Below are 25610 nucleotides of genomic sequence, written 5' to 3'. Positions count from 1 at the left end.
ATGATGTGTCTGACACCCCTTTAGGCTAATGAGCCCCTTGGAAGGGCGATGATGTGTCTCATGCCCCTTAGGGATAATGAGCCCTGTGGATAGGCGATGATGTATCTCTCACGCCCCTTATGGATAATGAGCCTCGTGGGTGGGAGATGATGTGTCTGACACCCTTTAGGACTAATAAGGCCCTTGGATGGGCGATGATGTGTCTCACGCCCTATTGGGCTAATTTGAGCTCCGTGGATGGGCAATAATGTGTCTCACCGCCTTAAGGCTAATGAGCCCCATGGATGGGGGATGATGTGTCTTTAACCCCTAAGGGCTAATGAGCCCCTTGGAAGGGAGATAATATGTATCACACCGCTTAGGGCATATGAGCCCCTAGGAAGGGCGATGATGTTTCTAACGTCCGTTAGGGCTAATGAGCCCCTTAGATGGGCGATGATGTATCTAACGCCCCTTAGGACTAATAAGACTCTTGGATGGGCGATGATGTGTCCAATACCCCTTAGGGCTATTGAGCTCCTTGGATGGGCGATGATGTGTCTCAGTCCCCACAGGGATAATGAGCCCCGTGGATGGGCGATGATGTGTCTCACGCCCCTTAGGGACAATGAGCCCTGTGAATGGTATATGATGTGTCTAACACCCTTTAGGACTGATAAGGCCCTTTGACGGGCGATGATGTGTCTCACGCCTCTTAGGGCTAATGAGCCCCTTGGATGGGCGATGATTTGTCTGACGCTTCTTAGGGCTAATGAGCCCCTTAGATGGGCGATGATGTGTCTAACAATTCTTAGGACAAATAAGCCTCTTGGATAGGCGACAATTTGTTCTGACACCCCTTAGGGTTACTGAACACCTTGGATGAGCGATGATGTGTTTAACGCCCCATTAGGATAATTTGAGCTCCGTGGATGGGCGATGATGTGTCTCACCCCCTCAGGGCTAATGAGCCCCTTGGATTGGCGATGATGCGTCTAAAACCCCTAAGGGCTAATGAGCCCCTTGGAAGGGCGATGATGTGTCCAATACCCCTTAGGGCTATTGAGCTCCTTGGATGGGCGATGATGTGTCTCAGGCCCCACAGGGATAATGAGCCCCGTGGATAGGCGATGATGTGTCTTACACCCCTCAGGGATAATGAGCCCCGTGGATGGTAGATGATGTGTCTGACACCCTTTAGGACTAATAATGCCCTTGGATGCGCAATAATGTGTCTCACCGCCTTAAGGCTAATGAGCCCCTTGGAAGGGAGATGATATGTCTCACACCGCTTAGGGCAAATGAGCCCCTAGGAAGGGCGATGATGTGTCTGACACCCCTTAGGGTTAAAGAACCCCTTGGATGGGCGATTATGTGTCTAACGTCTCTTAGGGCTAATCAGCACCTTGGATGGGCGTTGATTTTTCTGACGCCCGTTACGGCTAATGAGCCCCTTAGATGGGCGATGATGTATCTAACGCCCCTTAGGACTAATAAGCCTCTTGGATGGGCGATGATGTGTCCAATACCCCTTAGGGCTATTGAGCTCCTTGGATGGGCGCTGATGTGTCTCAGTCCCCACAGGGATAATGAGCCCTGTGGTTAGGCGATGATGTGTCTCACGCCCCTTAGGGATAATGAGCCCCGTGGATGGTAGATGATGTGTCTAACACCCGTTAGGACTGATAAGGCCCTTGGACGGGCGATGATGTGTCTCACGCCTTTTAGGGCTAATGAGCCCCTTGGATGGGCGATGATGTGTCTGACGCCCCTTAGGGCTAATGAGCCCCTTGTATCGGCGATGATGTGTCTCACGCCCCATAAGGCTAATTAAAGCTCCGTGGATGGTTGATGATGTGTCTCACCCCCTTAGGGCTAATGAGCCCCTTTGATGGGCGATGATGTGTCTCTAACCCCTAAGGGCAAATGAGCCCCTTCGAACGACGATGATGTGTCTCATACCCCTTAAGGCTAATGGGCCCCTAGGAAGGGCGATGATGTGTCTCATGCCCCTTAGGGATAATGAGCCCCTTGGATGCGCGATGATGTGTCTCACGCCCCTTAGGGATAATGAGCCTCGTGGATGGGAGATGATGTGTCTGACACCCTTTAGGACTAATATGGCCCTTGGATGGGCGATAATGTGTCTCACTCCTCATTGGGATAATTTAAGCTCCGTGGATGGGAGATGATGTGTCTCACTCCCTTAGGGCTAATGAGCCCCTTGGATGGGCGATGATGTGTCTCAAACCCCTAAGGGCTAATGAGCCCTTTGGAAGGGAGGTGATGTGTCTCACACCCCATAAAGCTAATGAGCCTCTAGGAAGGGCGATGATGTGTCTAACCCCCCTTTGGGTTAAAGAACTTCTTGGATGGGCGATGATGTGTCTGACGTCTCTTAGGGCTAATCAACTCCTTGGATGGGCGATGATATTTCTGACGCCTCTAAGGGCTAATGAGCCCCTTGGATGGGCGATGATGTGTCCAATACCCCTTAGGGCTATTGAGCTCCTTAGATGGGCTATGATTATTGAGCTCCTTGGATGGGCGATGATGTGTCTTAGGCCCCACAAGGATAATGAGCCCCGTATATGTGCGATGATGTGTATCACGCCCCTTAGGGATAATGAGCCTCGTGGATGGTAGATGATGTGTCTGACACCCTTTAGGACTAATAAGGCCCTTGGAAGGGCGATGATGTGTCTCACGCCCCATTGGGCTATTTTGAGCTCCGTCGATGTGCGATGATGTGTTTCACCCCCTTAGGGCTATTGAGCCCCTTGGATGGCGATGATGTGTCTTAAACCCCTAAGGGCTAATGAGCCCCTTGGAAGGGAGATGATGTGTCTCACACCCCTAAGGGCTAATGAGCCCCTAGGAAGGGCGATAATGTGTCTCACCCCCCTTAGGGTTAAAGAACCCCTTGGATGGGCGATTATGTGTCTAATGTCTCTTAGGGCTAATCAACTCCTTGGATGGGCGATGATGTTTCTGACGTCCGTTAGGGCTAATGAGCCCCTTAGATGGGCGATGATGTAACTAACGCCCCTTAGGACTAATAAGCCTCTTGGATGGGCGATGATGTGTCCAATACCCCTTAGGGCTATTGAGCTCCTTGGATGGGCGATGATGTGTCTCAGTCCCTGACGAGGGTTAAATCGGTCGCTACAATCTAACTCTCAATCAAACAATACTTATACGAACACCCTATAACCAAGTACAATGGCAAATAAAGGTTCGGTCCACGAGGAACGAGAGTAATTGCAAATCAATCTTAAACCTAAGCTAGTTCGAAATCAATGGAAAATGGTGTTCTAAAATACTACTAATAAGATGGGATAAACCAGATAAACTAAGACACTAGGGAAGACGGGAATGCACCAAACTATCGGTAACTACGCAACAAGGAATCACAGAGACAAAGGGATATGCAAAGACTATATGTCTGATCAATATCATGAGGTAGGAAGACAACGGGCAATATTAAGCTTGGATTTCTCATGCACTTAACATTACTCGATACATAATCAAACCACATTCAACAATGAAATACTCAATTCACAATCTCTTTTTCAGATCAAGGAAATCATGCAATGAAATTCAAGATTCTAGGTTAGCTACTCCTATTATAATGAATTAACATGCAATCACATATAATCAATTTAATCACAATCCGTTTATCAAAATCAATCCTCAATTACATAGGTTACCTAGGCCGGGTTTCATCCCGAAACCCTAGCTAGGAGACTACTCACACATATTCATAATCAAAGAAATAATGAATTCCAAAAGCATAATAAATATAAACATGAATTCTGATTAAGGAATAATAAAGCTTGATTAATAAACAAGAATGAATAATACCAATTGTATTGATGCGAATCAATGGAAAAGTTCAGAACTTTGGTATCCGTCGTCAATGAATAAAGAATCTTTCGCAAATCTTGCTTCAAATCAATCCAAGAAAACTAAAATCTCTAGAAATATCTCTAAGAAAAATAATGAATCTCTAATACTAAGAACGTTCTCCAATAACTCTCTACAAAGGCTCTCAAAACTATCTCTAAAAAACTGTTGGGCCTTATATACGTCTTCTAATGCGGAGAAGTCAAGCGCGCAGTTAACCCTGGAAAAGCACGCCCGTGCTGTATTTGGCACGGCCGTGCTAGCTTGTCAGTAAGTAAACCTGATTTCTTCTTCAAATTGGCACGGCCGTGCTATATATGGCACGGCAGTGCAGCTTCCTGGCACGGCCGTGCTAAAAATGACACGGCCGTGCTGAATATGCTCTAGCACGGGGCTCATACTGAAGCTGACACGGGCACGGGCAACATCTGTCACGGCCGTGCTAATGGCCTGCACGGCCGTGCGGGTGCGTGGATACTGATACGGCCGTGCTATTGGCTTGCACGGCCGTGCTGCCTTGCCTGGGGTTGCTTGCTTATAGGCCAGCACGGGTGTGCCTATGGTAACACGGCCGTGCTGCCTGTGCTATGTAATCAATGCACGGCACTTGAACTTCCTTAACTCCTCAGACTCCGGTCAAGGCTAGCTCGGTTACGCATCAAGGGCTTGGGATCCGATTAAACTCGATTGATATTACCTGAAAACACATCAAAAACAAACCGAAAACCCGTGAAGCACATAATATGGGGAACATAAGCATAACAAGGTAATAATCGGCCAAAGCGGCTCCAAATACATCCAAAATCATCCTAAAATATGCTCTAAAGCGCGCCCTAAAGTGCGCTTGTCAGTCCCCACAGGGATAATGAGTCCCGTGGATGGGCGATGATGTGTCTCACGCCCCTTAGGGAAAATGAGCCCCGTGGATGGTGGATGATGTGTCTAACAACCTTTAGGACTGATAGGGCCGTTTGACGGGCGATGATGTGTCTCACGCCTCTTAGAGCTAATGAGCCCCTTGGATGGGCGATGATTTGTCTGACGCTTCTTAGGGCTAATGAACCCCTTAGATGGGCGATGATGTGTCTAACAATCCTTAGGACAAATAAGCCTCTTGCATAGGCGACGATGTGTCTGACACCCCTTTAGGCTAAAGAGCCCCTTGGAAGGGCGATGATGTGTCTGATGCCCCTTAGGGATAATGAGCCCTGTGGATAGGCGATGATGTATCTCTCACGCCCCTTTGTGATAATGAGCCTCGTGGGTGGGAGATGATGTGTGTGACACCCTTTAGGACTAATAAGGCCCTTGGATGGGAAATGATGTGTCTCACGCCCTATTGGGCTAATTTGAGCTCCGTGGATAGGCAATAATGTGTCTCACCGCCTTAAGGCTAATGAGCCCGTTGGATGGGGGATGATGTGTCTCAAACCCCTAAGGGCTAATGAGCCCCTATGAAGGGAGATGATGTGTCTCACACCGCTTAGGGCTAATGAGCCCCTAGGAAGGGCGATGATGTGTCTGACACCCCTTAGGGTTAAAGAACCCCTAGGTTGGGCAATTATGTGTCTAACGTCTCTTAAGGCTAATCAGCTCCTTTGATGGGCGTTGATTTTTCTGACGCCCGTTAGGGCTAATGAGCCCCTTAGATGGGTGATGATGTACCTAACTCCCCTTAGGACTAATAAGTCTCTTGGATGGGCGATGATGTGTCTCACGCCCCTTAGGGATAATGAGCCCCGTGGATGGTAAATAATGTGTCTAACACCCTTTAGGACTGATAAGCCCCTTGGAAGGGCGATGATGTGTCTCACGCCTTTTAGGCTAATGAGCCCCTTGGATGGGCGATGATGTGTCTGACGCCCCTTAGGGCTAATGAGCCCCTTGTATCGGCGATGATGTGTCTCAAACTCCTAAGGGCAAATGAGCCCCTTCGAACGGCGATGATGTGTCTCATACCCCTTAAGGCTAATGGGCCCCTAGGAAGGGCGATGATGTGTCTCACGCCCCTTAGGGATAATGAGCCCCTTGGATGCGCGATGATGTGTCTCACGCCCCTTAGGGATAATGAGTCTCGTGGATGGGGGATGATGTGTCTGACACCCTTTAGGACTAATATGGCCCTTGGATGGGCGATAATGTGTCTCACTCCCCATTGGGCTAATTTGAGCTCCGTGGATGGGCGAAGATGTGTCCCACCCCCTTAGGGCTAATGAGCCCCCATGAAGGGCGATGATGTGTCTCAAACCCCTAAGGGCTAATGAGCCCCTTGGAAGGGAGGTGATGTGTCTCACCCCCATAGGGCTAATGAGCCCCTAGGAAGGGCGATGAAGTATCTAACTCCCCTTAGGACTAATAAGCCTCTTGGATGGGCGATGATGTGTCTAATACCCCTTAAGTCTATTGAGCTCCTTGGATGGGCGATGATGTGTCTCAATCCCCACAGGGATAATGAGCCCCGTGGATGGGCGATGATGTGTCTCACGCCCCGTAGGGATAATGAGCCCCGTGGATGGTAGATGATGTGTCTAACACCCTTTAGGACTGATAAGGCCCTTGGAAGGGCGATGATGTGTCTCACGCCTTTTAGGGCTAATGAGCCCCTTGGATGGGCGATGATGTGTCTGACGCCCCTTAGGGCTAATAAGCCTCTTGGATAGGCGACGATGTGTCTGACACCCCTTAGGGCTAATGAGCCCCTTGTATCGGCGATGATGTGTCTCAAACCCCTAAGGGCAAATGAGCCCCTTGGAACGACGATAATGTGTCTCATACCCCTTAAGGCCAATGAGCCCCTTGGATGCGCGATGATATGTCTCACGCCCCTTAGGGATAATGAGCCTCGTAGATGGGAGATTATGTGTGTCATGCCCCTTTGGGATAATGAGCCTCGTGGATGGGAGATGATGTGTCTGACACCCTTTAGGACTAATAGGGCCCTTGGATGGGCGATAATGTGTCTCACGCCCCATTGGGCTAATTTGAGCTCCGTGGATGGGCGATGATGTGTCTCTTCCCCTTAGGGCTAATGAGCCCCTTGGATGGGCGATGATGTGTCTCAAACCCTAAGGGCAAATGAGCCTCTTGGAAGGGAGATGATGTGCCTCACACCCCATATGACTAATGAGCCCCTAGGAAGGGCGATGATGTGTCTAACCCCCCTTAGGGTTAAAGAACCCCTTGGATGGGCGATGATGTGTCTGACGTCTCTTAGGGCTAATCAACTACTTAGATGGGCGATGATGTTTCTGACGCCCCTAAGGGCTAATGAGACCCTTGGATGTGCGATGATGTGTCCAATACCCCTTAGGGCTATTGAGCTCCTTAGATGGGAGATGATTATTGAGCTCCTTGGATGGGCGATGATGTGTCTCAAGCCCCATAGGGAGAATGAGCCCCGTATATGGACAATGATGTGTCTCACGCCCCTTAGGGATAATGAGCCCCGTGGATGGTGGATGATGCGTCTGACACCCTTTAGGACTAATAAGAACCTTGGATGGGCGATGATGTGTCTCACACCCCATTGGGCTAATTTGAGCTCCGTGGATGGGCGATGATGTGTCTCACCCCTTAAGACTAATGAGCCCCTTGGATGGGCGATGATGTGTCTCACACCCCATAGGGCTAATGAGCCCCTAGGAAGGGCGATGATGTGTCTAACCCCCGTTAGGGTTAAAGAACTTCTTGGATGGGCGATGATGTGTCTGACGTCTCTTAGGGCTAATCAACTCCTTGGATGGGCGATGATGTTTCTGACGCCTCTAAGGGCTAATGAGCCCCTTAGATGGGCGATGATGTGTCCAATACCCCTTAGGGCTATTGAGCTCCTTAGATGGGCGATGATTATTGAGCTCCTTGGATGGGCGATGATGTGTCTCAGGCCCCACAGGGATAATGAGCCCTGTATATGGGCGATGATGTGTATCACGCCCCTTTGGGATAATGAGCCTCGTGGATGGTAGATGATGTGTCTGACACCCTTTAGGACTAATAAGGCCCATTGAAGGGCGATGATGTGTCTCACCCCCTTGGGGCTAATGAGCCCTTTGGATGGGCGATGATGTGTTTCAAACCCCTAAGAGCTAATGACCCCTTGGAAGGGAGATGATGAGTCTCACACCCCTAAGGGCTAATGAGCCCCTAGGAAGGGCGATGATGTGTCTCACACCGCTTAGGGCTAATGAGCCCCTAGGAAGGGCGATGATGTGTCTGACACCCCTAAGGGTTAAAGAACCCCTTGGATGGGCGATTATGTGTCTAACGTCTCTTAGGGCTAATCAGCTCCTTGGATGGGCGTTGATTTTTCTGACGCCCGTTACGGCTAATGAGCCCCTTAGATGGGCGATGATGTATCTAACGCCCCTTAGGACTAATAAGCCTCTTGGATGGGCGATGATGTGTCCAATACCCCTTAGGGCTATTGAGCTCCTTGGATGGGCGATGATGTGTCTCAGTCCCCACAGGTATAATGATGCCCGTGGATGGGCGATGATGTGTCTCACCCCCCTTAGGGATAATGAGCCCCGTGGATGGTAGATGATGTGTGTAACACCCTTTAGGACTGATAAGGCCCTTGGACGGGCGATGATGTGTCTCACGCCTTTTAGGCTAATGAGCCCCTTGGATGGGCGATGATGTGTCTGACGCCCCTTAGGGTTAATGAGCCCCTTGTATCGGCGATGATGTGTCTCACGCCCCATAGGGCTAATTAGAGCTCCGTGGATGGGTGATGATGTGTCTCACCCCCTTAGGGCTAATTAGCCCCTTAGATGGGCGATGATGTGTCCAATACCCCTTAGGGCTATTGAGCTCTTTAGATGGGCGATGATTATTGAGCTCCTTGGATGGGCGATGATGTGTCTCAGGCCCCACAGGGATATTGAGCCCTGTATATGGGCGATGATGTGTATCACGCCCCTTAGGGATAATGAGCCTCGTGGATGGTAGATGATGTGTCTGACACCCTTCAGGACTAATAAGGCCCTTGGAAGGGCGATGATGTGTCTCAAGCCCCATTGGGCTATTTTGACCTCCGTGGATGGGCGATGATGTGTCTCACCCCTTGGGGCTAATGAGCCCTTTGGATGGGCGATGATGTGTTTCAAACCCCTAAGAGTTAATGACCCCTTGGAAGGGAGATGATGTGTCTCACACTCCTAAGGGCTAATGAGCCCCTAGGAAGCGCGATGATGTGTCTCACACCGCTTAGGGCTAATGAGCCCCTAGGAAGGGCGATGATGTGTCTGACACCCCTAAGGGTTAAAGAACCCCTTGGATGGGCGATTATGTGTCTAACGTCTCTTAGGGCTAATCAGCTCCTTGGATGGGCGTTGATTTTTCTGACGCCCGTTACGGCTAATGAGCCCCTTAGATGGGCGATGATGTATCTAACGCCCCTTAGGACTAATAAGCCTCTTGGATGGGCGATGATGTGTCCAATACCCCTTAGGGCTATTGAGCTCCTTGGATGGGCGATGATGTGTCTCAGTCCCCACAGGGATAATGAGCCCCGTGGATGGGCGATGATGTGTCTCACGCCCCTTAGGGATAATGAGCCCCGTGGATGGTAGATGATGTGTCTAACACCCTTTAGGACTGATAAGGCCCTTGGACGGGCGATGATGTGTCTCACGCCTTTTAGGCTAATGAGCCCCTTGGATGGGCGATGATGTGTCTGACGCCCTTAGGGTTAATGAGCCCCTTGTATCGGCGATGATGTGTCTCACGCCCCATAGGGCTAATTAGAGCTCCGTGGATGGGTGATGATGTGTCTCACCCCCTTAGGGCTAATTAGCCCCTTAGATGGGCGATGATGTGTCCAATACCCCTTAGGGCTATTGAGCTCCTTAGATGGGCGATGATTATTGAGCTCCTCGGATGGGCGATGATGTGTCTCAAACCCCTAAGGGCAAATGAGCCCCTTCGAACGGCGATGATGTGTCGCATACCCCTTAAGGCTAATGGGCCCCTAGGAATGGCGATGATGTGTTTCATGCCCCTTAGGGATAATGAGCCCCTTGGATGCGCGATGATGTGTCTCACGCCCCTTAGGGATAATGAGCCTCATGGATGGGAGATGATGTGTCTGACACCCATTAGGACTAATATGGCCCTTGGATGGGCGATAATGTGTCTCACTCCCCATTGGGCTAATTTGAGCTCCGTGGAAGGGCGATGATGTGTCTCACCCCCTTAGGGCTAATGAGCCCCTTGGATGGGCGATGATATATCTCAAACCCCTAAGGGCTAATGAGCCCCTTGGAAGGGAGGTGATAAGTCTCACACCCCATAGGGCTATTGAGCCCCTAGGATGGGCGATGATGTGTCTAACCCCCCTTAGGGTTAAAGAACTTCTTGGATGGGCGATGATGTGTCTGACGTCTCTTAGGGCTAATCAACTCCTTGGATGGGCGATGATGTTTCTGACGCCTCTAAGGGCTAATGAGCCCCTTGGATGGGCGATGATGTGTCCAATACCCCTTAGGGCTATTGAGCTCCTTAGATTGGCGATGATTATTGAGCTCCTTGGATGGGCGATGATGTGTCTCAGGCCCCACAGGGATAATGAGCCTTGTATATGGGCGATGATGTGTATCACGCCCCGTAGGGATAATGAGCCTCGTGGATGGTAGATGATGTGTCTGACACCCTTTAGGACTAATAAGGCCCTTGGAAGGGCGATGATGTGTCTCACACCCCATTGGGCTATTTTGAACTCCGTGGATGGGCGATGATGTGTCTCACCCCCTTGGGGCTAATAAGCCCCTTGGATGGGCGATGATGTGTTTCAAACCCCTAAGGGCAAATGAGCCCCTTGGAACGACGATGATGTGTCTCATACCCCTTAAGGCCAATAAGCCCCTTGGATGCGCGATGATATGTCTCACGCCCCTTAGGGATAATGAGCCTCGTAGATGGGAGATTATGTGTGTCATGCCCCTTTGGGATAATGAGCCTCGTGGATGGGAGATGATGTGTCTGACACCCTTTAGGACTAATAGGGCCCTTGGATGGGCGATAATGTGTCCCACGCCCCATTGGGCTAATTTGAGCTCCGTGGATGGGCGATGATGTGTCTCTTCCCCTTAGGGCTAATGAGCCCCTTGGATGGGCGATGATGTGTCTCAAACCCCTAAGGGCAAATGAGCCTCTTGGAAGGGAGATGATGTGTCTCACACCCCATATGACTAATGAGCCCCTAGGAAGGGCGATGATGTGTCTAACCCCCCTTAGGGTTAAAGAACCCCTTGGATGGGCGATGATGTGTCTGACGTCTCTTAGGGCTAATCAACTACTTAGATGGGCGATGATGTTTCTGACGCCCCTAAGGGCTAATGAGACCCTTGGATGTGCGATGATGTGTCCAATACCCCTTAGGGCTATTGAGCTCCTTAGATGGGAGATGATTATTGAGCTCCTTGGATGGGCGATGATGTGTCTCAAGCCCCATAGGGAGAATGAGCCCCGTATATGGACAATGATGTGTCTCACGCCCCTTAGGGATAATGAGCCCCGTGGATGGTGGATGATGCGTCTGACACCCTTTAGGACTAATAAGAACCTTGGATGGGCGATGATGTGTCTCACACCCCATTGGGCTAATTTGAGCTCCGTGGATGGGCGATGATGTGTCTCACCCCCTTAAGACTAATGAGCCCCTTGGATGGGCGATGATGTGTCTCACACCCCATAGGGCTAATGAGCCCCTAGGAAGGGCGATGATGTGTCTAACCCCCGTTAGGGTTAAAGAACTTCTTGGATGGGCGATGATGTGTCTGACGTCTCTTAGGGCTAATCAACTCCTTGGATGGGCGATGATGTTTCTGACGCCTCTAAGGGCTAATGAGCCCCTTAGATGGGCGATGATGTGTCCAATACCCCTTAGGGCTATTGAGCTCCTTAGATGGGCGATGATTATTGAGCTCCTTGGATGGGCGATGATGTGTCTCAGGCCCCACAGGGATAATGAGCCCTGTATATGGGCGATGATGTGTATCACGCCCCTTTGGGATAATGAGCCTCGTGGATGGTAGATGATGTGTCTGACACCCTTTAGGACTAATAAGGCCCTTTGAAGGGCGATGATGTGTCTCACCCCCTTGGGGCTAATGAGCCCTTTGGATGGGCGATATGTGTTTCAAACCCCTAAGAGCTAATGACCCCTTGGAAGGGAGATGATGAGTCTCACACCCCTAAGGGCTAATGAGCCCCTAGGAAGGGCGATGATGTGTCTCACACCGCTTAGGGCTAATGAGCCCCTAGGAAGGGCGATGATGTGTCTGACACCCCTAAGGGTTAAAGAACCCCTTGGATGGGCGATTATGTGTCTAACGTCTCTTAGGGCTAATCAGCTCCTTGGATGGGCGTTGATTTTTCTGACGCCCGTTAAGGCTAATGAGCCCCTTAGATGGGCGATGATGTATCTAACGCCCCTTAGGACTAATAAGCCTCTTGGATGGGCGATGATGTGTCCAATACCCCTTAGGGCTATTGAGCTCCTTGGATGGGCGATGATGTGTCTCAGTCCCCACAGGTATAATGAGGCCCGTGGATGGGCGATGATGTGTCTCACGCCCCTTAGGGATAATGAGCCCCGTGGATGGTAGATGATGTGTGTAACACCCTTTAGGACTGATAAGGCCCTTGGACGGGCGATGATGTGTCTCACGCCTTTTAGGCTAATGAGCCCCTTGGATGGGCGATGATGTGTCTGACGCCCCTTAGGGTTAATGAGCCCCTTGTATCGGCGATGATGTGTCTCACGCCCCATAGGGCTAATTAGAGCTCCGTGGATGGGTGATGATGTGTCTCACCCCCTTAGGGCTAATTAGCCCCTTAGATGGGCGATGATGTGTCCAATACCCCTTAGGGCTATTGAGCTCTTTAGATGGGCGATGATTATTGAGCTCCTTGGATGGGCGATGATGTGTCTCAGGCCCCACAGGGATAATGAGCCCTGTATATGGGCGATGATGTGTATCACGCCCCTTAGGGATAATGAGCCTCGTGGATGGTAGATGATGTGTCTGACACCCTTCAGGACTAATAAGGCCCTTGGAAGGGCGATGATGTGTCTCAAGCCCCATTGGGCTATTTTGACCTCCGTGGATGGGCGATGATGTGTCTCACCCCCTTGGGGCTAATGAGCCCTTTGGATGGGCGATGATGTGTTTCAAACCCTAAGAGCTAATGACCCCTTGGAAGGGAGATGATGTGTCTCACACTCCTAAGGGCTAATGAGCCCCTAGGAAGCGCGATGATGTGTCTCACACCGCTTAGGGCTAATAAGCCCCTAGGAAGGGCGATGATGTGTCTGACACCCCTAAGGGTTAAAGAACCCCTTGGATGGGCGATTATGTGTCTAACGTCTCTTAGGGCTAATCAGCTCCTTGGATGGGCGTTGATTTTTCTGACGCCCGTTACGGCTAATGAGCCCCTTAGATGGGCGATGATGTATCTAACGCCCCTTAGGACTAATAAGCCTCTTGGATGGGCGATGATGTGTCCAATACCCCTTAGGGCTATTGAGCTCCTTGGATGGGCGATGATGTGTCTCAGTCCCCACAGGGATAATGAGCCCCGTGGATGGGCGATGATGTGTCTCACGCCCCTTAGGGATAATGAGCCCGTGGATGGTAGATGATGTGTCTAACACCCTTTAGGACTGATAAGGCCCTTGGACGGGCGATGATGTGTCTCACGCCTTTTAGGCTAATGAGCCCCTTGGATGGGCGATGATGTGTCTGACGCCCCTTAGGGTTAATGAGCCCCTTGTATCGGCGATGATGTGTCTCACGCCCCATAGGGCTAATTAGAGCTCCGTGGATGGGTGATGATGTGTCTCACCCCCTTAGGGCTAATTAGCCCCTTAGATGGGCGATGATGTGTCCAATACCCATTAGGGCTATTGAGCTCCTTAGATGGGTGATGATTATTGAGCTCCTCGGATGGGCGATGATGTGTCTCAAACCCCTAAAGGGCAAATGAGCCCCTTCGAACGGCGATGATGTGTCGCATACCCCTTAAGGCTAATGGGCCCCTAGGAATGGCGATGATGTGTTTCATGCCCCTTAGGGATAATGAGCCCCTTGGATGCGCGATGATGTGTCTCACGCCCCTTAGGGATAATGAGCCTCATGGATGGGAGATGATGTGTCTGACACCCATTAGGACTAATATGGCCCTTGGATGGGCGATAATGTGTCTCACTCCCCATTGGGCTAATTTGAGGTCCGTGGATGGGCGATGATGTGTCTCACCCCCTTAGGGCTAATGAGCCCCTTGGATGGGCGATGATATATCTCAAACCCCTAAGGGCTAATGAGCCCCTTGGAAGGGAGGTGATATGTCTCACACCCCATAGGGCTAATGAGCCCCTAGGAAGGGCGATGATGTGTCTAACCCCCCTTAGGGTTAAAGAACTTCTTGGATGGGCGATGATGTGTCTGACGTCTCTTAGGGCTAATCAACTCCTTGGATGGGCGATGATGTTTCTGACGCCTCTAAGGGCTAATGAGCCCCTTGGAAGGGCGATGATGTGTCCAATACCCCTTAGGGCTATTGAGCTCCTTAGATGGGCGATGATTATTGAGCTCCATGGATGGGCGATGATGTGTCTCAGGCCCCACAGGGATAATGAGCCTTGTATATGGGCGATGATGTGTATCACGCCCCTTAGGGATAATGAGCCTCGTGGATGGTAGATGATGTGTCTAACACCCTTTAGGACTAATAAGGCCCTTGGAAGGGCGATGATGTGTCTCACACCCCATTGGGCTATTTTGACCTCCGTGGATGGGCGATGATGTGGCTCACCCCCTTGGGGCTAATAAGCCCCTTGGATGGGCGATGATGTGTTTCAAACCACTAAGGGCTAAAAAGCCCCTTGGAAGGGAGATGATGTGTCTCACACCCCTAAGGGCTAATGAGCCCCTAGGAAGGGAGATGATGTGTCTCACCCCCCTTAGGGTTAAAGATCCCCTTGGATGGGCGATTATGTGTCTAACGTCTCTTAGGGCTAATCAGCTCCTTGGATGGGCGATGATGTTTCTGACGCCCGTCAGGGCTAATGAGCCCCTTAGATGGGCGATGAAGTATCTAATTCCCCTTAGGACTAATAAGCCTCTTGGATGGGCGATGATGTGTCTAATACCCCTTAGGTCTGTTGAGCTCCTTGGATGGGCGATGATGTGTCTCAATCCCCACAGGGATAATCAGCCCCGTTGATGGGCGATGATGTGTCTCACGCCCCTTAGGGATAATGAGCCCCGTGGATGGTAGATGATGTGTCTAACACCCTTTAGGACTGATAAGGCCCTTGGAAGGGCGATGATGTGTCTCACGCCCTTTAGGGCTAATGAGCCCCTTGGATGGGCGATGATGTGTCTGACGCCCCATAGGGCTAATAAGCCTCTTGGATAGGCGACGATGTGTCTGACACCCCTTAGGGCTAATGAGCCCCTTGTATCGGCGATGATGTGTCTCACGCCCCATAGGGCTAATTAGAGCTTCGTGGATGGGCGATGATGTGTCTAACCCCCTTAGGGCTAATGAGCCCCTTGGATGGGCGATGATTTGTCTCAAACCCCTAAGGGCAAATGAGCCCCTTGGAACGACGATGATGTGTCTCATACCCCTTAAGGCCAATGAGCCCCTAGGAAGGGCGATGATGTTTCTCATGCCCCTTAGGGATAATGAGCCCCTTGGATGCGCGATGATATGTCTCACGCCCCTTAGGGATAATGAGCCTCGTAGATGGGAGATGATGTGTGTCATGCCCCTTTGGGATAATGAGCCTCGTGGATGGGAGTTGATGTGTCTGACACCCTTTAAGACTAATAGGGCCCTTGGATGGGCGATAATGTGTCTCACGCCCCATTGGGCTAATTTGAGCTCCGTGGATGGGCGATGATGTGTCTCTTCCCCTTAGGGCTAATGAGCCCCTTGGATGGGCGATGATGTGTCTCAAACCCCTAAGGGCAAATGAGCCTCTTGGAAGGGAGATGATGTGCCTCACACCCCATAGGACTAATGAGCCCCTAGGAAGGGAGATGATGTGTCTAACCCCCCTTAGGGTTAAAGAACCCCTTGGATGGGCGACGATGTGTCTGACGTCTCTTAGGCCTAATCAACTACTTAGATGGGCGATGATGTTTCTGACGCCCCTAAGGGCTAATGAGACCCTTGGATGGGCGATGATGTGTCCAATACCCCTTAGGGCTATTGAGCTCCTTAGATGGGCGATGATTTTTGAGCTCCTTGGATGGGCGATGATGTGTCTCAGGCCCCATAGGGAGAATGAGCCCCGTATATGGACTATGATGTGTCTCACGCCCCTTAGGGATAATGAGCCCCGTGGATGGTGGATGATGCATCTGACACCCTTTAGGACTAATAAGGCCCGTGGATGGGCGATGATGTGTCTCACACCCCATTGGGCTAATTTGAGCTCCGTGGATGGGCGATGATGTGTCTCACCCCCTTAAGGCTAATGAGCCCCTTGGATGGGCGATAATGTGTCTTAAACCCATAAGGGCCAATGAGCCCCTTGGAAGGGAGATGATGTGTCTCACACCCCTTAGGGCTAATGATCCACTAGGAAGGGCGATGATGTGTTTCATGCCCATTAGGGCTAATGAGCCCCTTAGATGGGCGATGATGTGACTGACACCCCTTAGGGCTTATAAGCCCCTTGGATGGGCGATGATGTTGTTGGGGTTTAGTGAGTATCACTCATCTTTCAATGTGGGACTTTTCACAAAAAGATCCCAAATGGAAAGATTGGTGAATTCAACCCTTAGTTAAATAAACAAAGGAACAAGTAACAAGTGTCACATGGTTAGGTGTGGACCACTTTCTGACTTGGTCCCCAAGGCATTTAACATGCAATGTGAACTAACCATGTGTCACCCAACCTTGAGCCCCAAGTTGGATTCGGTTGGCCCATTTTATTTTGGCCCGTGTCCATGACCCATCAACCCGGGTCCACGGCCATTGCCACATGTGTCGCCACCGTGGCACGCTGCCATCATGGCGCTGCCACGTGGCACGCTACCACTTGGTGGCTGCCAATGTGGCGGCTGCCAACGTGGCTGCTGCCACTAGGCGGCTGCCAACGTGGCGGCCACGTGTGCTGCCACATGGCGTTTTTCCATGTCTGCTGCCACGTGGCATGCTCCTATTCGGCATGCATTCCTAACCTTTTGCGTGGCTAGGATTTTACTTATTACTTGATGCATTTTCCCGTCTCGCCAAATCCTAAATCTTGGCTCGACATTTGAGATTCTCCGACGCTCGGTTTCGACGCTCCAAGCTCGAATATCCGACGTCTAAATGTTTAACACTCGGGCGACGAATTAATTTCTTCCGAATTAATTCATCGAGTTGGTTCGTATATTTTGCTTGGGTGTGACCCGAAGGGCTCAGTCAAGATTAAGTTGTAATATTAATTATATTAATATTACTGATCGGAAGCGGCTTCCACCCAGGCATTTCGATCACTTGACCTTACTGAATATATTAGCTTTCTAATAATTCTGAACCCGCTATCAGAATAATACACTTGTTCGAAGGACACCATTCCTTTCAATCTCCCACTTGTCCTTCCGGACAAGTGTGCATTTAGTGTATAGCCCTTATATTATGTCTCTTCATGTTTCTTCATAAACTACAGAGTAAGATTACTAGTCATCTTTGTTACGTCCAGAAGTGTTTCTCAAAATCCGAGTTTGACTGTCAATAAGCAGATGATTTCTAAAATCTATCTGAGCATGGCCATGCATTTTTCACAGTCTCGCTCTTCGAGAGGCCTTGTAAACAACAAGACATGTTCCTTATTGTTAGTAGGGGGACATTTCCAGTCTTGTAATGTAGCTTCTCTTACTCAGAGGACTCACCCGCCCGATATCTGTCTTTATAATCCCCAATTACGGTAGACGTTTGGCGGTTACCAAAGCGGACCAGTACTCAAACAAGAGATCTCCCACTACTCATGGTCAAAGGAAAAGAGTTCCAATAGTAATAATGAGAAAATACTTATGACGATTTTTAAATCTCTTAAAGTATCATCATAGGTCGATCCAGTATGGTTCTAAACCAATACCTGTGCAAATGATTTATATCCTCATAGCACAAGAAACAGTGCTACAAATCATACTACACACTAATCTCTGATGGTCATCAATCGTCCACAAAGTATGACCTTGATTAGGGATAATTTTCGATTAAAATATTCAATGTTCACTTAATAGGTGTTTCTTTATCCAAGCCATTGACTTGATACCCTATTTTGAATATTTATTAAAATCGAATGGACTCATTATTTAATTCTAAACCACAATTAAATAGTTTTGTGGAATATTTAGAAATATTTTATTCCACTATGAAACTTCACAATGTTTCATCTTATGATAAATGGTTTTTCCCAAATTTTTAAAGAGTAATAGTCTTCATAAAACATTCATAGAAATCACACCCATATTCGATATGCTTGATTTCTTTCATGCAATTATGAATGTTGTCGTTCATTTTTTGCAAAGGTTTAGTTAAAATTACTTTGCAATCCTTAGCATCTTCATTATCCACCATTTCCATAATAAGATGATAAAATTTTGAGAGTGTTAATGGATTACATGTGATTCAGGATTTATTGTCTAAGCAATGGCTCCCACTCATTTTCATGATTTGAGACCTTCTACTTGACAACCTACAATCATTAATGTTCAACAACGAACCTTTCCATTTAACATATATCTTATTATTGCCTTTAAGGCAACAATATTCTCAACATATATTTTAGTAGACTCCACGATGATGCCTTGCTTGGGTTTTACTCCAAGCGACTCACAACGATTTGGGATACCCTAATCACTTGTGATCATGGAAATTTTCCTTAAATTCCCGGACATTATACATGGATGCACATCCATGTTACCATTCTCAAGCCACGACACTTCTTGCCTCGTGCTTATAAATGGCTTCCTTGCTAAGGATCTACACCTTGTTAAGGTTTGTTCTTGCAACATCAAAACTCAAATAATATTTGTTTCCATGCGTCAAGAACTCATCCAACTACTTATCTAAGTTCTTTGGATGTTCTTGACTATAATCTAATGATCTAATACTTAGATTAATGTCGATTGGTATTATATACGTACTTCACATGCTCTAAGCATGTAAGTCATCTGACGATTCCATATCATAGCCTTACATGATGGATTTAATTCTAGAATGATTCTCAATGTTATTCCATCCATGTGACATTTAGCTTATATAGTTACACTGAGTCTTGCCAAATTGTTCGCTATATGATATGATTGAAAGTCTCTTACTAGAGTCTTTCTTATTTGATTTAGTACTTGGCCTAGCTTATACTTAGTTCAAACATTTACTTAGCTTCATACATATGGGTTGAAAGCCTTTCAAAGTCTTTCATGTTTAACATGATAATTTCTTTTACTCATTTAAACATTTAATTAAATCTATACCATAGAACTTAATTCCCAACATGTACTAAGTATCGTCTTTAGCTCGGTCCATTGTCGAAAATACTTTCTAATCTAAACATTTATCATTTGATGGTTGTTTCACAATAGAGTTCGTAAACTTCTTGTTGGACCATTACTTTTGCTCCCACTAAACTTCTTGTTCATCAGAATTTTTTATGTTTCTCCATAAGTCAATCGTCTTATTAACTTTATGAGAAAACACGTTCCAATTCCTTCATGCAATGCTTCCTTTAATCCAATGACGGATTCCATGTGCTTGCTTTCAAATCTAGCATTATTTAGATTTTCAAAACCCTTAGACTATTCCATAGTCACTTCCAAAATCCTAATTTTGGTAGGCGGTTTTTGTATCTATTTTTCCATATTTCATATGTGCAATTTTGCTAGATCAATCACAAAAAGATTTGAGCATTCCGATTGGTGAATGGGATTTTATTAAAATCAACTCCTTGATATTAATTATATCCTTTACAACCAATCTAGCTATGTATGCATATAAATTTCTACATTTGTTAGTTGTCTCCTTGAAAACTTATTTGCAATCGATGGGTCTTTCACCTTTCATGCAAATTAATCAAGTTTCAAACATGATTTTCAAACATGGAGTCTATTTTGGATTTTCATGGCTTTTAACCATTATTCGGAATTTGGATTTGTCGTAGCCATCTTACAAGACATTATTCCTTTACTATCTAATAGTAAATAGTATGCTTGTAAGTCTTAGGTTGTTTCTAACTTAATAGAAAATTTATAGGATTCAATCCAAGCCTTTGGTGAATTCTATACCTATACGGGGCAATTGCATCAAACACTGAGTTTTAAGGCGCTTTCAAAGCCCTTTTATTATGTTGATCTTACTCCAACATTTTTAATGTTTTTCGAGTAATGAATTCTCTTTTAAGGCACTTGTAAAGTCCTTTTGAGTATTCTTGATCAAGCATTCTCATGAAGTCCTTTAAGGTCTTCCGAGATTCTCAGTTCTAGTTTGTTGCTAAGTTCGATGGTCATTGAGTTCTTTTGTCTCCCACTTGTCGTTTTTGGAAACGTGTTACTTTCCAGAAAGACACTACTTAGAGCAACAAACAATTTTTGTTCTCAATTAGGATGTGGAGGTAATACCCGTAGTCTCACTTGAATGCTTACAAAGATACATGTATATTGTCTTTGAGTAAAAGTTCGTTGTGAAACAAATAGTTAGCTCCTATTTCAGCTATCTTAGTCTTTATTGAGCCATTCAGCTCGCACTGAGTCACCTAGCTCCCACTGAGCCACTTTGCTCCCACTGAGCTAGTGAACTCCAACTAAGACTAAGAGCCTTAGACATATACTTGAAAAGACTTTTAGAAGTTATTTCTATCCATAACTGAATATGGCGTCCTTTCTTAGCTTCGACACATTGTTTAGTGTAACATTAGTCATTTGTGCAAATCTTTAAGAACTTTATAGGAAGGGTTGTGAACCATCATCGTTCGAGTCATTTTCAAATGACACCGAGGTCTCCGTGAAGACACACCATGTTCTTTGTGGAGTTATTTATGAAACTTTCCAATCATAACTTTGAGATAGTTACGCTTGGCTCAAGCAAACATCACTCGATCTAATCTAGACGTTTTGATATCTTGCCAAGTCGATTCTGTACTTCACTGAACTCTAGAGCTACTCAAGTCAAGTTTGTTCACATTTGTGAATATAGCCATATCCTTTCAAATTCTTTGTGAAATATTGAAGTAATTGAATCCTCTTTAGCCTTCGGAGTCAACTGTCTATACCAAGAAAAATAGCTCTCTGTTTTGTCGGTTTCAACAAGTAAGACTTTCTTATCTTAGAACGATTCCAATTCAAGAAACTATCAAGAGCCTATTTAATAGAGCCTTAAGTATGTTCTTGTCGATGTGACATTGCTAAAGATGTTTGGAACGCAAATCAAGCCCATGACTTGAACTTAGTGAGTTTATCATGTTAGAGAAATGTTTGTTTATAATCAAGCATTCTTCACTCAACGCTTGGATAACCATCCCATTCAAATAAATCTCGCAACTATTGCTCATTACTTTGAATGCGAGTCTTTCCGTGTGTAAACGTATTAGTTGCTGATTATGGAACATAATAACCATTACTTGTTCCAGCCTTTGGCTTAAAAGGTCTTTAAACAAAACATTCGACCTTACAACTGATGTAGCTCTTCTTGCTTCATTCTAAGCTTGTAAGTCGATAACTTAGGTTAACTTCAATAGTTTGAGGTCACTATCATAGTGGAACACTCAAGCAGTATCCGATACTTGTGAAGATTACGAATTGCTAAGGTAACTACAATAACATGAACTCATGAGTTGAAATGAAATCTAATTCCTTTTCTTCGTTCCTTCTTTCCTATATTTCTTATCATACAATATCTCATAATCTTACTTTAAGAATAATTTTTATAAGTACCTTGACTCTTATACTTTGTTAGGCATAATCAAGCACCTAGTGCGCCGTGAAACAAAGTTTCTTCTGTTCCAGTAATTCTTACTCGAATTACTACATCAATGAGTCCTACTCAATTGTGATGTGAACAGATACGTTGGTTGTCAAACATTGATAATATTGAGTTTGCAACTCAATACCTCATGTTTTATCAAAACTACCTAGTATTTTGAATACATGATGTCCAACCGTCCTTTCAGACTTAAAAAGTCATTCATGAGAATTGTATTTCAGAAATGCTTTTCCTTTCTTTGAGAACTATTCTCAAGGATTTCCTTTACCAATCATTGAAACAATATTATTTGATTTAGAATACTATTAATATAAGTGCTAAGAAAAACCATTTATCAAGAACATAATAAGTTTGAAATTTAATAGCATTCATGCAAACTTCAATCTTATTAAACGTCTTATTTACGCATAATAATTGTCCCTATTTGGCGAAAATAAGGCGATTCCAAGATCCGATGAAACAAAGAGTGGTTAAACATGCTTTGGCATGTCTTAAACACTCAATCTTCTAGGGTAAGCATTGCCTTGCTAATGGCTCTAAGCCACTCTTGGTTAGACAATCGTCGCATCTAATGCATCTTTGACGATGTATCTCTTTTGCCACGGTATGTGAGGACTCCTCACTCATACCGATAAGTTAAACCAAAACCAACGTGCACACCCGGTGTGCCTTATGCCCCTTGGAGAAGTGATGGCACCTCGCTTTGGCGTAGCCTACCATCACTCTCGTTCGGTTAGTAAGTGTTGTTTTGGAAAGGCAGTTTGACTCAATATTATTAGGGACCTAGGATTTCTATGTTGGTTGATTTAAGTGAACTTAACTAATCATCGCAACATCAAGAAAACCTAAGCATGCATCTAACGAATAATTCACACATATATATATATATAAGCATAAAATATAAAGCGAAATTATAGATCCATATTGGCAACTAGCATGACCCCTTGAGATCTTCATATCTTCAAAAGGTCTTCATTTGCAATTCAAGGCTTTGTCTTCCAAGATACGCCGTCTTCAAGACTTAACCAAACTATGCAAAAAACTAGTGTCTACAACTAGGAATAATCTAAATATTAAAGTACAAAAATACTTAACGGTGCGTAGACCGTATTTAGATTTACAAAAATACATAACGACACGTAGTCCGTATTTTCTATCCTAGTCGGGTCCCACTAGTTGCCATTTCATAAAACCTGTGAGAGAGAATATATATATTCCATTCATCCATTCACTATTTGTGAATGACCCATGCAATTTACAAAATCAAACAAGTAAAATGCATTTAAACAACGCGCGCACTAGTACCTAATCTAGGTGGTTAATCCTATTATCACGCCAAATTAAAACTAGTCAAAATTGTTTAACCAATTATATAATTTACGTCATTAATAATTGATGCTCCCACTAAATTCCGCATTTCCTTATTTAATCTATTCAATTAAGTCGGTAGCACCCAAACTTGTCAAAATGAAATTTTGCCAATGCCGCTCAAAACCGAGGCCTAGCCTCCCAAAATTTTAATTAAAATAAACAAAATTAATTAAAATAAGTAAAACGACAAAATGATTAATATCAAGCCTTACTACGGCTAGTCACCTCACCGCACCAAGCATACGCACATGCCAAAAAAAAACGAACACACGACCCACGGCACACGGCCGCGAGCTGCTGTAGCCCGCGTGCTGCTGCCGTGCGTGGCTGCTGTCGTGGGTGTGGCCGCAAGCAAGGCGGCGCTGCCACCTTGGCAGCCACATATGGGCTGCTATGCAGCTCGGCTCGCCAAGGTGATGCATTGCCTCGTTTTGCGTGCCACGGCCTCGGGATTTGATCCCTTTTCGCGAGACAACAATAATTAATTCTAAAATAATTTTAGAACTAATTTAGAGAGTAAAATAAAATTTTAAACAAGTCTAACATAATAAAATTTTCAAAATGCAAATAACCAAAATAATTCCAAGAACCATTCTTAATTACATTGGTTTAGCTTGGTGCAACATAAAATTGAGGCAATTTCTCACTTTCAATTTAATCAATTTAAATTAAACTTGAGAATTTGACAAAGTAAAGGGAAGTTGGAAAAATATGAACTTTAATGTTCAAATGAAAATTCCAACATCTAAATTTTGTGAATCCTTGAAAATTATATCTTCCAACATGAAGATAACCAAATTTCTATCACAAAAATCGAAACTTTATGTTTCCAATCAACTCAAAATGATTAAAACATCAAAGTTTAACACAAAATAACATGGAATTTAGTGGTTTTAAAGTTTCAATCACTTATCACAAATAAAGATTGAATCTTTAACACTTAGGAAGCCTCAAAAATAAAACTTTCACACTAAAAGGCAATTAGTTTGCAATTATGTGAAAATAAATCAACCTTTAAGCATCAAATACTACCAAGTAAGTGTGCTTTAAAGGGACATAAAAATGTATACAATAATGCAAATAATCAACCATATAATCAACGATTTATGCCATTAATTTCAAGGTTAGAAAAGACTTAAAATTTTTCATCAAAAACGAAAAACCCCTCAAAAAAGGCATTTCTGGTCAGAATTTGGCTAAAATCACTGTTCACTAGTCTTGGGCGAAATCTGGGTTTTGGGCCAAACTCGACATTAAAAATGGGATTAAAATAAATAAAACCGAGCTACTAATCTAATTAGCAAGTTAAACCAGAAAATTAAGCCAAAATAAACCTTGAAAAACATGATTATAAAAATAAACGAGCGGGGCTCCGATACCGCTGTTGGGGTTTAGTAAGTCCGACTCACCGCGGAAACAAACCCTGACCCGAGGAACTACTCGCAATAATTAAAATTATAAAGCATAAATAAATAATCACAATGAAAAGATAACGAATCTTACCCTCGAAACGAGCTTCGACCAAAAACCGGGGCTCTTACATGAAAGCTACGAGCACGTCAAGCGCCGCGCTTCCGACGGTATGCACCCACAAAAAGGGGCGAACACAACTTTAAGGTCCGCTACCTTGGGGTTAGTAAGGTCCGACCAAAACCCGAGTGTTATATGAGTTTAAGAGTTTTCCAAAAATTATGGAATGCTCTTTTTAACTCCCACTCATGCAAAGAATTCTCAAGCCCCATGACTATTAATAAGGAAGTATGCCTTGTGAATTTCACTCATCTTTCAATGTGAGACATTTCACAAAAAGATCCCACATGGAAAGATTGGTGAATTCAACCCTTAGTTAAATAAACAAAGGAACAAGTAACAAGTGTCACATGGTTAGGTGTGGACCACTTTCTCACTTGGTCCCCAAGGCATTTCACATGCAATGTGAACTACCCATGTGTCACCCAACCTTGAGCCCCAAGTTAGGTTCGGTTGGCCCATTTTATTTTCGCCCATGTCCGTGACCCATCAACCCGGGTCCACAGCCATTTCCACATGTGTTGCCACCGTGGCGCGCCGCCATCATGGTGCTGCCACGTGGCATGCTGCCAATGTGGTACGCTGCCACGTGGCACGCTGCCACTTGGTGGCTGCCAACGTGGCGGCTGCCAACGTGGTTGCTGCCAACGTGGCAGCCACGTGTGCTGCCACGTGGCATACTCCTATTGGGCATGCATTCCTAGCCTTTTGCGTGGCTAGGATTTTACTTGTTACTTGATGCATTTTCCCGTCTCTCCAAATCCTAAATTTTGGCTCGACATTTGAGATTCTCCGACGCTCCAAGCTCGAATTTCCGACGTCTAAATGTTTAACAC

This window comes from Chenopodium quinoa, unplaced genomic scaffold (assembly GCF_001683475.1).
Source record: "Chenopodium quinoa cultivar QQ74 unplaced genomic scaffold, ASM168347v1, whole genome shotgun sequence".
NCBI classification, from domain to species: Eukaryota; Viridiplantae; Streptophyta; class Magnoliopsida; order Caryophyllales; family Amaranthaceae; genus Chenopodium; species Chenopodium quinoa.
This window is presented reverse-complemented; position numbering follows the sequence as displayed.